This window comes from Diabrotica virgifera, chromosome 7 (genome assembly GCF_917563875.1).
Source record: "Diabrotica virgifera virgifera chromosome 7, PGI_DIABVI_V3a".
NCBI classification, from domain to species: domain Eukaryota; kingdom Metazoa; phylum Arthropoda; class Insecta; order Coleoptera; family Chrysomelidae; genus Diabrotica; species Diabrotica virgifera.
Window position 1 is genome coordinate 77,645,372 of NC_065449.1, and position 14,340 is coordinate 77,659,711.

Sequence of the window (14,340 nt, forward strand, 5' to 3'; positions counted from 1 at the left end):
AAAAAAAAATGAAACACTTTTCTGGAAAAACTTATTACAACTTTCTTAAAGTGTTTAAGAAAACGTTTATTTTTATTTTTTTTTTTAAGTTTCCAGCAGCAAGAGTAAGCAGGTTACGCTCAAAATACAGTTGTTCCTTTTTTTTTGGTTAAAAATATTCTAAAAACTCCCTCTAATTAACAGCCCAAATGGAATTAATCGTTACCACTTCACAAGTAACTTTATGTATTGTTTGTGTTTGTAAGTTTCATCAGTTCAAAGTGCTTATTTGTGGAAAAATTTGGTTTTAAAGTAAATTTTTTTAAATCTTTAATTTTGAAAAAAAGACTTTTGTCAAAATAACTTAAAAATTATTAGTGATACCAAATATCTTAAAGAGTAAAAAATGTAGGTGTTGCTTTTTTAAATATTTGGAATTTTTTGATTTTCTGGAAGACAAAAATTGGTTAAGATATGGCTGTTCAAAATTTGCATATACATACTCGTGACTAGTGATTCGTTCGAGGCCTTTCAACAAAACCCCTTTCAAAAATAAGCATTTTGAACCAATGCAACTTACAGATCATATACAGGGTTTCCCCGAAAATAGTGCGTTCCTTAAAGGTATAGATAGAAAGCACAATGTAGAGCAAAAAAGTCTTATATTTTATTCTAAATTCAGCCGTTTGACCAAAAAACGAAAATACATTTTGATATGCAAATTGATACTCAATTAGTAAATAAACAAGGGGTCCCATTAGATTAAATTTCACAGTCACAGGTTCTTCTACGCCATGTTGCCAGGTCATATAAATTTATGAAAATAAAAATTTACTCTTATGGAGAACAACGTAATTTTTGTTGAAACGGTTAATTTTAGGAAAAAATGTTACAACACCTTTTTGTTCTAAATTGTGTATTATATCCACACCTTAAAGGAACGCACTATTTTCGGAGACACCCTGTATAAACAATACATTTATCTAAAGTAACGTGTGAAGCGGTAACAATTAATTTTCATGACTTTCTTTTGCCAAAAAAAAGGGAACGATTTTATTTTCAGCGTAACTTGCTTACTTTTCACGCTAGAAACTGTTTTAAAAACACCAAAAAATTTTTTTTTTAAACACTTTAAAAGAGTTATGATGAGTGTTTCCCGAAAAGTGCTTTATTTTTTTGGTTATTTTATGTTGAAATATTCGATTTGGTATTTGACGAATAAGAACCTATTTTTCATTAGCTGCAACCCTGCTTCTACTGGGTCTACAGACCTTATACTGACACCTCTTTTTCATAAGCTATATTATTGCTAGGAATATTTTCTTCGATAAAATATGTACATACTTACTTTTTGAGTTATTTGCGAAAATCCGTCCAAAACGTGTTTTTCTATGAAAAATAAACATATTCACTCGCACATACCTCGAAAAGTATTGACCTAAAACTTTTATAGAACAAAATTTGCTTAGAATTAGAATTAGTCAGTTTATCCACTTCCGGACTTATTTTGCACGTATGTTTTTTCACCTCCAAGAAGGGGTGAAAGTCACATCCAGGACAAGAGAACATATCGGCATAATCTCACTTTTTTCTTTGGCATTTTAGCTACGTGTGTGCCAAATTTTATGTCAATCCAAGCGGTTCTTTAAAATCTGGAGGTTTTGCGATATTTTATCGTGAGTGAATGGAATAATAATTATTACAACGGCAATTATTGCCGTTGTCACTTTTAGATAAGAAGTCATTATCACAATGATATAGTCAGGTTAACTGAATTGTATAATTATTGTTTTTATCATTAAATGTGAAAACCTAGAATTATCCATGTCTGTCCGTCAATAAACACAACTCGTCTATTAGTAGGACAGAAAGAATGACAAATAAGGTGTCAAATGAAAGCCTATAACCAAAATATGATATTACATGTGAGAAGTTTGACCTCGGACTGCCTGTTCCAGAGTTGCAACCGAAAGTACTGTTTTAAATTCGTCGAAATAGTACAAACTATTGGTCAACACGACTAAGAAAGACCAGAACAAATACATACTTCCGGTTTCATGCCTGTCTGTTCGTCCATATCTGTAGGTGAACAAAATTCATCCGTCATATCAGCTGACAAAAAGTTACACGAAGGGTTCAAATATCGACTGCCGGTTCAACTTCCGGTCACTTTTTGTGAAAAATTAGAACTTACGATGTCCAATTGCTTGTTACAATTTTTTTTATAAGTGTTCTACTCTATCTATTCTGACTTTTCATTAACTTACTTAGATCACATATAATTTAATACAGTTTTGATGTCAGGGTCTTCAAAATTTATGTGATGAGTTCCGGTATCTGATGAATGAAAAACGACTCCATAAGCAGAAGAAAAAAGTGTTCTCAAGACCTAAGACAATACATCGACTCACAAGAGCGTTGTGACAGTAGCAAAAATTCGAGTTGGGGTTCTAATTACTTTCTCATGCGGCTTACTCTCCTGACTTGGCCCCCTCCGATTATTAAGTGTTCCCAAATCTGAAGAAATGATGTGCGAGTCACAAAGTTTCACAAAAAAGCGAATATTTCGCGAAATGAACGTCAGATCGAAAAACTAAAAAATGCGTGTTCAATATTTTTCAAAAGTCTATCGAATGATACCAAAAACGAACCCCCACGGAAAGGGGTGAGGAGTAAATTAAAAATTTTAAATACGAACCCTGCGATATTTCGCGAAATGAACATCAGAGTGCCAGTGTGTGCTTTTATTCTGGGGATGAGTACCACCCCCTTCTCGAGTGTGAAAAAATATAGGTCCAAATAAGTCCGTAAGTGGATAAACTAATTAAATTCCTTGTAACTTTTGTTTTTAGATGGTTTTTCGCAAATAAATCAAAAAGTAAGTATTTGATCGAAAAACTATTCCTAGCAAATATAAAGCTTATAAAACAGTAAAAAAAAATGATGTATGTATGAAGTCTGGACACACAATAAAAACAGAGTTGGAGCTAATCAAAAGTTGGTTCTTATTCGTCAAATTCCAAATCGACTAGTTCAACGTAAAATGTCCAAAAAATAACGCACTTTTCGGGGAAAACCCGCCACAAATTTTTTAAAGAGTTTAAAAAAAGTTTTATTTTTGTTATATAAAAAGTATCTATTCTATCACCATCAGCATCAAAAGTAGACCGGGCAGTATCGTCGCCTCCGCTAGCGAAATTATTCCGATTCGATTTTTTTGCACAAACTTACTCAAAAAGAGGTCCTTATAACATATCCAAAGGGTGCCGGGCGGTGCATTGGTCGAAAAATTGTTTAAAAAATTTTTTTGAAACAAATTCACAAAAACAATTTTTTCATTTCGAACAATTTTTTTTAGATAACTTGTGTCATTCTGGGCAAAAAAGGTGTCTTGCCATTTTTGTTTAAAATTGATTGTTGTCGAGTTATATGCGATTAAAAATTTGAAAAATGCGAAAATGGCCATTTTTAAGTCTTAATAACTCGATTAAAAGTTATTATTATGAAATTAAAAAGTGAGCAGATCAAGTTTCAAACCCTTGCTTCAAGGTCCTTAAGAGATTTTTGTCATTATTTTATTACAAAGCTGTTATTTTTAATTATTAATAATTAGCGCTATAGTCCCGGATTTATCGTCGCCCCTGTTAGTGAAATTATTCCGATTCGATTTTTTTGCACAAACTTACTCAAAAAGAGGTCCTTATAACATATTCACAAGGTGCCGTGGTCGAAAAATTGTTTAAACAATTTTTTAAACAAATCCACAAAAATAATTTTTTCACTTTGAAAAATTTTTTTTTAGATAATTTTGGACATTCTGAACAAAAAAGGTCTCTTGTCAATTTTCTCTAAAATTGATTGTTGTCGAGTTATACGCGATTTAAAACCTGAAAAATGCGAAAATGGCCATATAACTCGACAAAAATCAATTTTAGAGAAAAATCTCAAGATACCTTTTTTGCTCAGAATAACCCAACTTATCTAAAAAATCGTTCGTAATGAAAAAATTATTTTTGTGAATTTGTTTAAAAAATTGTTTAAGGTGATACAGTAGCGATCAACAGGTAGCCAAAACGCGTTCCAAGATTGCGGCTGTAATTTTGAATATTTTTTCAAGATATTTGGCACACGTATCCGTAATATAATAAAGAATGGCGGTACAGAGCCCAATTTGAAAAATATATTAGGTAATATTTGAAAATTATTCTGTAATTAAATACAATATTAAAAAAACGAGCCTGTACCGCCATCAAGAAGAACAAAAAAATACACTTTCTTCAAATAAACTTTTTTATCCGATGCCTAGATTTTGTGTCATTTTGGAACTACTAAAATGTTTTATTTCATTAGTCCAAAACAAAATTTAAATTTTTTAATTCGACAAAATATTTCCACGCACAGGCTGTGGTCTGTATTAATTCGAGAACCAAGAGAGACAGCTCATTAACCGCCTTTCATTTTTTCTTAGAAAATAAACGATCTCTACACAAAGTACTTATAGGATAATACGCCGCCGTTATGAAATGATTGTAGGATGTTAAAATGACGAAGGATGTTTTACCCGGAAATCCGAATTTTATATACTTTTGTTATATTTAATACCCTAATAGCACACGACGTCCTTTGGACGTCCAAAATAGGTCAATTTTTGGTCCTAACGTCCATGGACCATAAACGGACGTCCTTTGGACGTCCGACGCTGGACGTACTTCGGGTGTACTAAATATGTACGTCCTTTGGACGTCCGGCGTTGGACGTCCGGCGTTGGACGTCCTTCAGGTGGACTAATTATGTACGTCCTTTGGACGTCCGGCGTTGGACGTCCTTCGGGTGGACTAAATATGTACGTCCTTCGGACGTCCGGTGTTGGACGTCCTTCGGGTGGAATAAATATGAACGTCCTTTGGACGTCCGTACTCGGACGAAATACGGACCTTTTCCAATCGTCCATATTGGACATATTCTACAAATAAGGGGATTAAACAGCAAAATTATTTAATAAAATATTAACTTAATTATGTTAATAAAATAGTTTAAATGGAAAAGATTATAAATCATATTTAATTCAAAACTGTATATGTAGTTTAATATCTAATACATGTTTTTGTTTTTATGTAAAGTGTGAAAATCTGATCGGTAAATTATTCGTTATGTCCACTCTACATCAACAATAAATTGAACAAGAAATTGACTAAGTTATTCAAGGCCAAATTTGATGAAATAGAACAATTGGATATGTTTTATTTTGTCAAATTTCTTTATTTTCTGTTTATTCACGGCAAAATTGGAAGTAGAATTGTGTTTTGTATAAGCCAAATTTGACCTTGAATAACTTGTCGTCAATTTCTTGTTCAATTATTGTTGATGTAAAGTGGACTTTATAATGTTTTATTATTCCCGTTACCAAGATGATAGAAGTTTGGTGGTTAATTCTAATAAGCAAAAATATAATTTTTATCAATGTATCCTTACTACAGATGAATATTGAGAGCATCTTTTTGAAGTTGAGCGTACGTGTGCCCAAAATAGGTCCAGTTTTAGTCCTAATGCGGATGGACTATAAATGAACGTCCTTCGGACGTCCGACGTTGGACGTACTTACGTGTTGAATAAATATGAACGTCCTTTGGACGTCCATTGGACGTCCGTGCTCGGACGTCCGTTGGACATTGACATCGATCCGTGAGCGTCATCTGCAAAGAAGAAAATCACAAGCCAGGACAACCAATCCAAATAGTGAGTGTTTCAAACTTTTGTGTTGTGTTGTCAAAAGTTTATTTAATTATTTATGTTTTTCCTTACATACTTACATATTTTTTCAAGCTTTTTGGTATATTTTTCATATTTTTTACTATATTTCGATAAAAAAATTCTTCGCAGTTTTATCCTAATCAACATCATCATCATTCTATCCAAAAAGGCAAATCGCCAAAATCGCAATTTTATCATAATATGATATGTATATTTGCATTTTACCACATTTTTTCGATGTTTTGAAACATTTTTGTATATCTTTTGTGTATCTATCTATATTTTGTATATCACCCCTCCTCGGGGTGAAACTCACCCCCCAAATTCACATACTAATTTGTAAGTACACATACTTTGTAAGTATGGAATAAAGGTTGCTTAATATTAATCAGTTTATCGAAGTCCGGACTTATTTTGAACGTTTTTCACCCCAGAGAAAGAGTGAAACTCACCCCAGGGCAATAGCACACATTGGCACAATATCACTTTTTTTCTTTGGCATGTTAGCTATGCGTATGACAAATTTCATGTCAATCCTTTAAAATTTACAGCAAAAACCATCAAAGAATGTAGTAATACTTGTTTTCATGAAGTCGGTGATAGAGTTTGACAAATCTTTATGGTTGTTAAATATCTTTTAATTTGTGTATTCGATTTTTAAAGGTAGGTACTATATACGTCCATTTGGCACAATAAAAAATAACCTTCGACCGGTACATATTGCTTGTATCGATGCTCGGTGCATTGTTCAGTCATAAATTTTACCTGTCCCTATAGCGTCGGCCGTCGGGTCCTTTTGTAAATTATTATAATAATAGTCCGTCTCGGTATTTTATTATTTCTGTCATAAGTATCTCTGTGGAAATGCAAATGCTGCTTGTAACATCCCAAAAACCAGCTCTACTATTAATTGTACTCGTATAAATAAGTGTATAATATGTACCTACCTACTTATTTATTGTATTCATTTACAGACCTGGATCCCGCGTAATAAAAAAAGTTGATTAACAGCAAGCTGAAAATTTGTTAATAGCTTCACGGTGTCTAGTCGGACAAACTTTGATGTACGGGAATACTGGAACCGGGGAAGTTTTAATTGTGGAACAGGTTAAAAACTTGGAACATCAGACTACCGAAAACGTTCCATGTATTTTGTCGGACAGAACTTCCAATTGATTTGTTACCATTTCATTAAACTCTTATGCAAAAATCAGACTGCGTACCAGTCTACTTTTATTCTCTTAATATTTTTACTTAAAAAAAGTGTACTACAATCATCTCGCTAAACTTAATATAACTGTTTTCGAGATAAACCCATTTTAAATCTGCGATATAACATAATTTTTTGCATAATATTGTAGTTAAATCCGAAAAATCAACTTAAAACCATAATAATAATTGTGCCAATTCTCATTTATGTCATTTATATTTTTGGAGATTTTTATGGTTTATAAGTTATTTTTCGAGTTTAGCGAGACGAATGTAGTATATATTTTTTAAGTAATAATATTAAGAGAATAAAAGTTTTGATTCGAAAAGTATATGTAATGTAGAGTTCCCTCAGCGATGTGATATAATATTATTACAGTATAGCTCCCCGTGCATGACAAGCTTATGGAGGTAGCCCATATAGCCTAGGCTATAATATTATTAAAAAAATCACTTAGATGGGACAATGGCTTTAGGAAATTCGAGACATCAAAAATGGCCCATTTTTAAGGTGGTGCGTTAATTTCTTGGAGAAATGTAATTATAATTTAATGTAAATAATCTAATATCCAATAATTGTAAATTAATATAAGATGTAATATAAGTTCCTTAAAAAATATATTTTTTATTTCCCACAATACATTCTCCACAGGTATAAATATCGTCTCTAGACGTCCACCGAACGTCCTCCCAGGACGTTAGATGGATGATCGGCAGCAATACATTGGACCAAACTGGGACGTCCTATGAAGGCCCAATTGACGTCCACCGAACGTCCCTTCGGACGTTAGGTGGACCTCCATTGGGCGTTTGGCAACGTGGAATTTGGACCAAAATTGGACGTCCTGTTAAGGTCCAATTCACGTCCCCTAAGACGTCCGATTAAGATCCAATTTACTCCGATTAAGGTCCAATTTACGTCCAATTAAGGTCCCATTTACGTCCGATTAAGGTCCAATTTACGTCCGATTAAAGTCCAATTTACGTCCGATTAAGGTTCAATTTACGTCCGATTAAGGTCCAATTTACGTCCGATTAAGGTTCAATTTACGTCCGATTAAGGTCCAATTTACGTCCGATTAGGGTCCAATTTACGTCCCCTAGGACGTCCGATTAAGGTCCAATTTACGTCCGATTAAGATCCAATATATGTCCCCTCGGACATTAGATGGACGTCCAATGGACGTTCGGTAGCGCGACATTTGGACCAAAATAGGACGTATAAAGGACGTTCCTCGGACGAAAACGGACGTCCAATGGACGTCCCTAAAGTCCGTGAAGGACGTCCATTGGACGTCCTTGTGCTATTAGGGTAGGTACCTACCTATAATTCTGGTGATTTTTTAAATCCTCTATTGTTAAGAGAATTTACACCTTTAGCCAAAGTTTTACGATTTTCTAACGGAAATTAACAAGTTATTTTAAATACGCACCAATTATCGATGTTGAAAGGAGTTTTTCAAGTTATAAAAATATTTTGTCTGATCAAAGAATATGTTTCCTCGTAAAGAATTTGGAAAAACACATTGTAGTGAATTATAATCGAAGATATATTTATAGTGATATTGTTGTTTTATTTTAAATAGGTAACTATTGGTAGCAGTTTTTGTAAAAACTGTGAATAAATTGCATATATAAAAAATGATTTTATTTGAAAAATAATAAATAAGATTACTAAATAAGACAGAAAATTTGTGGTTTCCCGAAATGCGCATTTTTTGAATTTTTGTGCATATCTTGCGCATATTTCGTAATTTTTTACCGCATATATATGCGAATATTTCATCAAAATTGATCGCATATAAATCCGCTCCCTAGTTATTGTATTCTGTTGGCTGATTCCAATGATTTGAGCCGCCGTACGACACGTTGGGACCAATGGGAGTGAAGATACGTAACTAATACCTATCAAGAGGTTTACTCAAACTTCTTTTCTGTACTTATACTTACCACTCGGTATAAGTACAAAAAAGAAGTTTGTGTAAACCTTTGCACAACTGTGTAAATACTAAAGAAAAATCTAAAATATTAAAAAAAAATAGTGGAATCCGTTAATCTGTTCTCGAAAAAATTAGCTATGAAAATGAGCATAATTTTCTATATCCCTAACTTTTGACGAGCAGTTTAGCTTAAATGGGGAAAAGCGGTAAGCTTAGACCAAACACCAGTAGGAGGCATTCAATTAATTGAGGAAAAAAATTAAATGGATAACAATATTCATTTCAGTTATAGAAAAGGCATTGCCCCGCTAGAATGGTTGAAATCACAAGTAACAATTAATAGTCCTACAAAAAAGACAGGCGCTTGAAAGTGATAAGACCATTGAACAATAAGCCTGCGAACTGCCTTTTAAACACATTCTTAAAAATAATCCATAACACAATTAAAAAAAGGTTTGTTAAGAAATTCTTTTATAAACTTCAGAAATTCAACAACTTCTCCTGATTATGTTTAAAAAACGTACGGAATGCACTAAATGAAAAAAAGAAGAAAAAAATTTATCATACCGTTATACTCTAATATATTCTTACGTTGAATATTTGATGCTTCCCTGTAGAGTATAAAACGGACAGTTGTGTTTTTCCCGTGAGCTGCCTTGTTTAGTCTTCTTTGTCGTTCTATTCGTTAAATCCTATCCTCTCAAGTCACAGCGTCAGAAAGCAGTGGGTATATGCAGTGAACGGGAGGCCTATGTCGAGCAGTGAACGTTGGGGCCCTTTCGCGTTTATCATATGTAGAGAAGTAGCTTGTCAAAAACTGGACGTATGTAATCGTATTCTATTTGTTAAATACTCTCACCTAATATGTCATACCATGTGTGTTAATCCATTTTATTTCTACAATTTTAAAGTGTTATTACATGCCGTCATTTTCATTAGTCTACACCATCTTATTCTGCCAGTTAAATCCCATCATTTCAGACGCTGTACGTCACGATTGAACCAATAGAACCGTAGATACAAGACTAAGGCCCTTTTGACATGATGCTGTAATTGATTTTCATACGTCATTGTATTATATTAGTCAAATCCAGTTATTTTAGGTGCTGTACGCCACGATTGGACCAATAGGAGCGAAGATACGTAAATAAGGCCCTTTTGACATATTGCTGTATTTGATTTTTCTGTGTCATTGTATTCTGTTCATTAAACCCTACCATTTGAGCTGCTGTACGTCACAATTGGACCAATAGGACTAGATATACATAACTAGGGCCCTTTTGACTTGTTGCTGTATTTGATTTTTCTGTGTCATTGTATTTTATTTGTCAAGTCCTATTATTTGAGATGCCGTACGTCACTATTGGTCTTATAGGACCGAAGATACGCGACTAAGGCCCTTTTGACATGAGGTTGTATTTCATTTTTCTCTCATTATATTCTGTTTGTCAAATCCTATCATTTGAGGTGCTATACATCACAATTGGACCAACAGGACCGAAGATACATAACTAAGGCCCTTTTGACATATTGCTTGTTTGATTTTTCTGTGTCATTGTCTTCTATGATGTCTAAGGCATATCTCTGATATGCCCTATTTTTAAATTGGACTTCGTAAGTCCTAGGTTTTCACCCACAAGCTTTTATTTGACACCTCATTTGTCATTCTACCCGGTATAATGGCGGAGGAGTTATATTGGCGGTCGTACGGACCGACAGAAAGAGTACCCAGCTCAAATATCTCACCTTTAGTACCATCCTTGGATTATAAGCTTTCATTTGACACCTCATTTATTATTATAGCTGGTATAATGATAGAGGAGTTACATTCGCGGTCGGACGGACCCACCGACAGACCGCCTAGGTCAAATATCTCACCTTTAGTACCATCCTTGTATTACCAGCTTACATTTGACACCTTATTTGTCATTCTACCTGGTATAATGACGGAGAAGTTATATTCGCGGTCGTACGGACCGACAGAAAGATTGTCTAGGCCAAATATCTCACTTTTAGTACCATCCTTGGATTATAAGCTTTCATTTGACACCTTATTTATCATTCTACTTGGTATAAAGACGCAGAAGTTATAGTCGCGGTCGTACGGACCGGCGGAAAGACAGCTTAGGTCAAATCGCTCACCTGTAGTACCATCATTGGATTATCAGCTTTCACTTGACACCTCATTTGTCATTCTACTTGGTATAAAGACGCAGAAGTTATAGTCGCGGTCGTACGGACCGGCGGAAAGACAGCCTAGGTCAAATCGCTCACCTGTAGTACTATCATTGGATTATCAGCTTTCATTTGACACCTCATTTGTCATTCTACCTGGTATAACGACGGAGGGGTTATATGCGCGGTCGTACGGACCGACGGAAAGACAGCCTGGGTCAAATATCTCACCTTTAGTACCATCCTTGGAATATAAGCTTTCATTTGACACCTCATTTGTCATTCTACCTGGTATAATGACGGAGAAGTTATATTCGCGGTCGTACGGACCGACAGAAAGATTGCCTAGGCCAAATATCTCACCTTTAGTACCATCCTTGGATTATAAGCTTTCATTTGACACCTCATTTATCATTCTACCTGGTATAATGATTGAGGAGTTATACTCGCGGTCGGACGGACCGACGGACAGACCATGTAGGTCAAATATCTCACCTTTAGTACCATCCTTGGAATATCAGCCTTCATTTGACACCTCATTTCTCATTCTACATGGTATAATGACGGAGGAGTTATATTCCCGGTCGTACGGACCGTCGGAAAGACAGCCTAGGTCAAATATCTCACCTTTATTACCATCCTTGGAATATAAGCTTTCATTTGACACCTCATTTGTCATTCTACCTGGTATAATGATGGAGGAGTTATATTGGCGGTCGGAGGGACCGGCGCACAGATCGCCTAAGTTAAATATCTCACCTTTAGTACCATCCTTGTATTATAAGCTTTCTTTTGACACCTCATTTGTCATTCTACCTGGTATAATGACGGAGGAGTTATATTCGCGGTCGGAGGGACCGACGGAAAGACAGCCTAGGTCAAATATATCACCTTTAGTACCATCCTAGGATTATCAGCTTTCATTTGACACCTCATTTGTCATTCTACCTGGTATAATGACGGATAAGTTATATTCGCGGTCGGAGGGACCGAGTCACAGACCGCCTAAGTCAAATATCTCACCTTTAGTACCATCCTTGTATTATAAGCTTTCTTTTGACACCTCATTTGTCATTCTACCTGGTATAATGACGGAGGAGTTATATTTGCGGTCGGAGGGACCGACGGAAAGACAGCCTAGGTCAAATATCTCACCGTTAGTACCATCCTTGGATTATATGCTTTCATTTGACACCTCATTTGTCATTCTACCTGGTATAATGATGGAGGAGTTATATTCGCGGTCGTAAAGACCGACGGACAGACCGCCAAGGTCAAATATCTCACCTTTAGTACCATCCTTGGATTATCAGCTTTCATTTGATACCTCATTTGTCATTCTAGCTGGTATATTGACGGAGGAGTTGTGGTTACAGACAGACGGACAGACGGACGTGGATAATACAAAGTTTTCACATTTTTTCAAAATTGGGTGAAAACAATAAAACATGATGCCAGACTGATTTCTTTATGAAAATAATATATACATTCTCAAATTGTCTATTTTTCGTTGTGAATAATATTGTATTCAACAGTGATGCCAAATTTCTGATGCCAAAATGATTGATAATGAAAGTGGGATATACGTTTTCATGTATATAACGGCAGCGACAAAACGGTAAAACACTGAACTAAATGTATATAATATTTTCACTGTACGATCATTTTGGACTCAAACATTTTATGGAATAAACTTATATAACTTAGTAAGAGGTAAACAAGGAAAGCTGATATATTAAAGTAACATCAAGGAATCAAATCTCTAACTACCGAGCTGATTAGACTTCTGGTAGCAAGTACAGGAATAAAGTTATTAAGGTAGTGTAAAGTGGCATCGATATACAGATGCCACTTTGCAAGACGATGCCAAATCGATGGTAAATGCATAATGTATCGATGCCAAATTGATAGTAGGATGTATATATATATATATATATATATATATTGACCTAGGATGTAAAATTTATTATAGTTGAATGAGAGAGAGAGAGAGAAAGAGAGAGATAGATATTGACCTAGGATGTAAGATTTATTATAGTTGAATGTTTGCCCAAAAGGCTGTTGATCCAGTATCATGGGAAGTTTTAGATCCATCAGTGAACCATATTCATCATGATCATTCAGCCCGGATCTATCCACTGCTGGATATGGCTCCCTCAATATTTTCCATGTATTTCTAAACATATTTATTCCCCATTAATATTTGCAACTTTTTGTTATCTAGACGGTAATATGGGTCTGGATCCCGCGTATGAAAAAAAAGTTGATTAATAGCAAGCTAAAAATTTGTTAATAGCTTAAGGGTATCTAGTCGGATAAACGTTGATATATGGGAACACTGGAACAGGGGCAGTTTTATTTGTACAACAGGCTAAAAATTTGAAACGGTCAGACCACGAAAACGGCACATTTACTTTGTTCGACAGAACAGACTTAAACTCTCCGAACAGAGATTAAACTCTCATGCAAAAATCAGACTGCTATTTATCACCTGTCATAATTCCTGTCATTTGACATATTCTACATGTTCCACTTATTAAAACGCCCATTTGGTGATAAATAGCAGTCTGATTTTTGCATGAGAGTTTAATTTCTCTTCGGAGAGTTTAAGTGTGTTCTGTCGGACAAAATACATGTGCCGTTTTCGTGGTCTGATTGTTCCAAATTTTAAAACCTGTGCCACAATTAAAACTTCCCCTGTTCCAGTGTTCCCATATATCAAAGTTTATCCGACTAGACACCCTTAAGCTAATAACAAATTTTCAGCTTGCTATTAATCAACTTTTTTTTCATACGCGGGATCCAGACCTAATAGTTATTTAACCAACAAGTGTATTAATAAGGGCGATTAACAATTGAGATATTTTAACGCGTGGGCGTAGCGAGCGCGTTAATGTTCGAGATTGTTAATCGCCATTTTAATTCACGAGTTCGTTACAAAACTTTTCCGTCGACCGTACTTTTCAGAAATAAAGATATACCCATCTTTTGATTTTTCAAATACACAGAATTTTAAACAATAAAGTACCTAAATAATGACATACAATGACAGATAGTACTAAAAGCGGCTACTTGATTTCAATTTTTTTAGTGGGAATATAAATAGGTATATGTTTGGTTGCCTACAACATAGGTCACTGCCAATCACAGAGCGTTTAATTAATTTATGCAAGCAATGTATGTTGTGTTGCCTATAATGAAATCGTTCATTAATAAAAAATCATTCATTAATCAATGATTTTGAGGGTGTTAAAATTATCATAAATGGACGGTCGACGGAAAAGAA

At 34.7% G+C, this 14,340-nt stretch overlaps 1 protein-coding gene across 3 annotated transcripts in view; it reads left to right on the forward strand.

Annotated features, from left to right (window-relative positions):
* Positions 1–14,340, forward strand: part of LOC114346442 (glutamate receptor ionotropic, kainate 2-like) — a 793,663-nt gene that overhangs the window by 658,739 nt on the left and 120,584 nt on the right. The window lies entirely within an intron of this gene.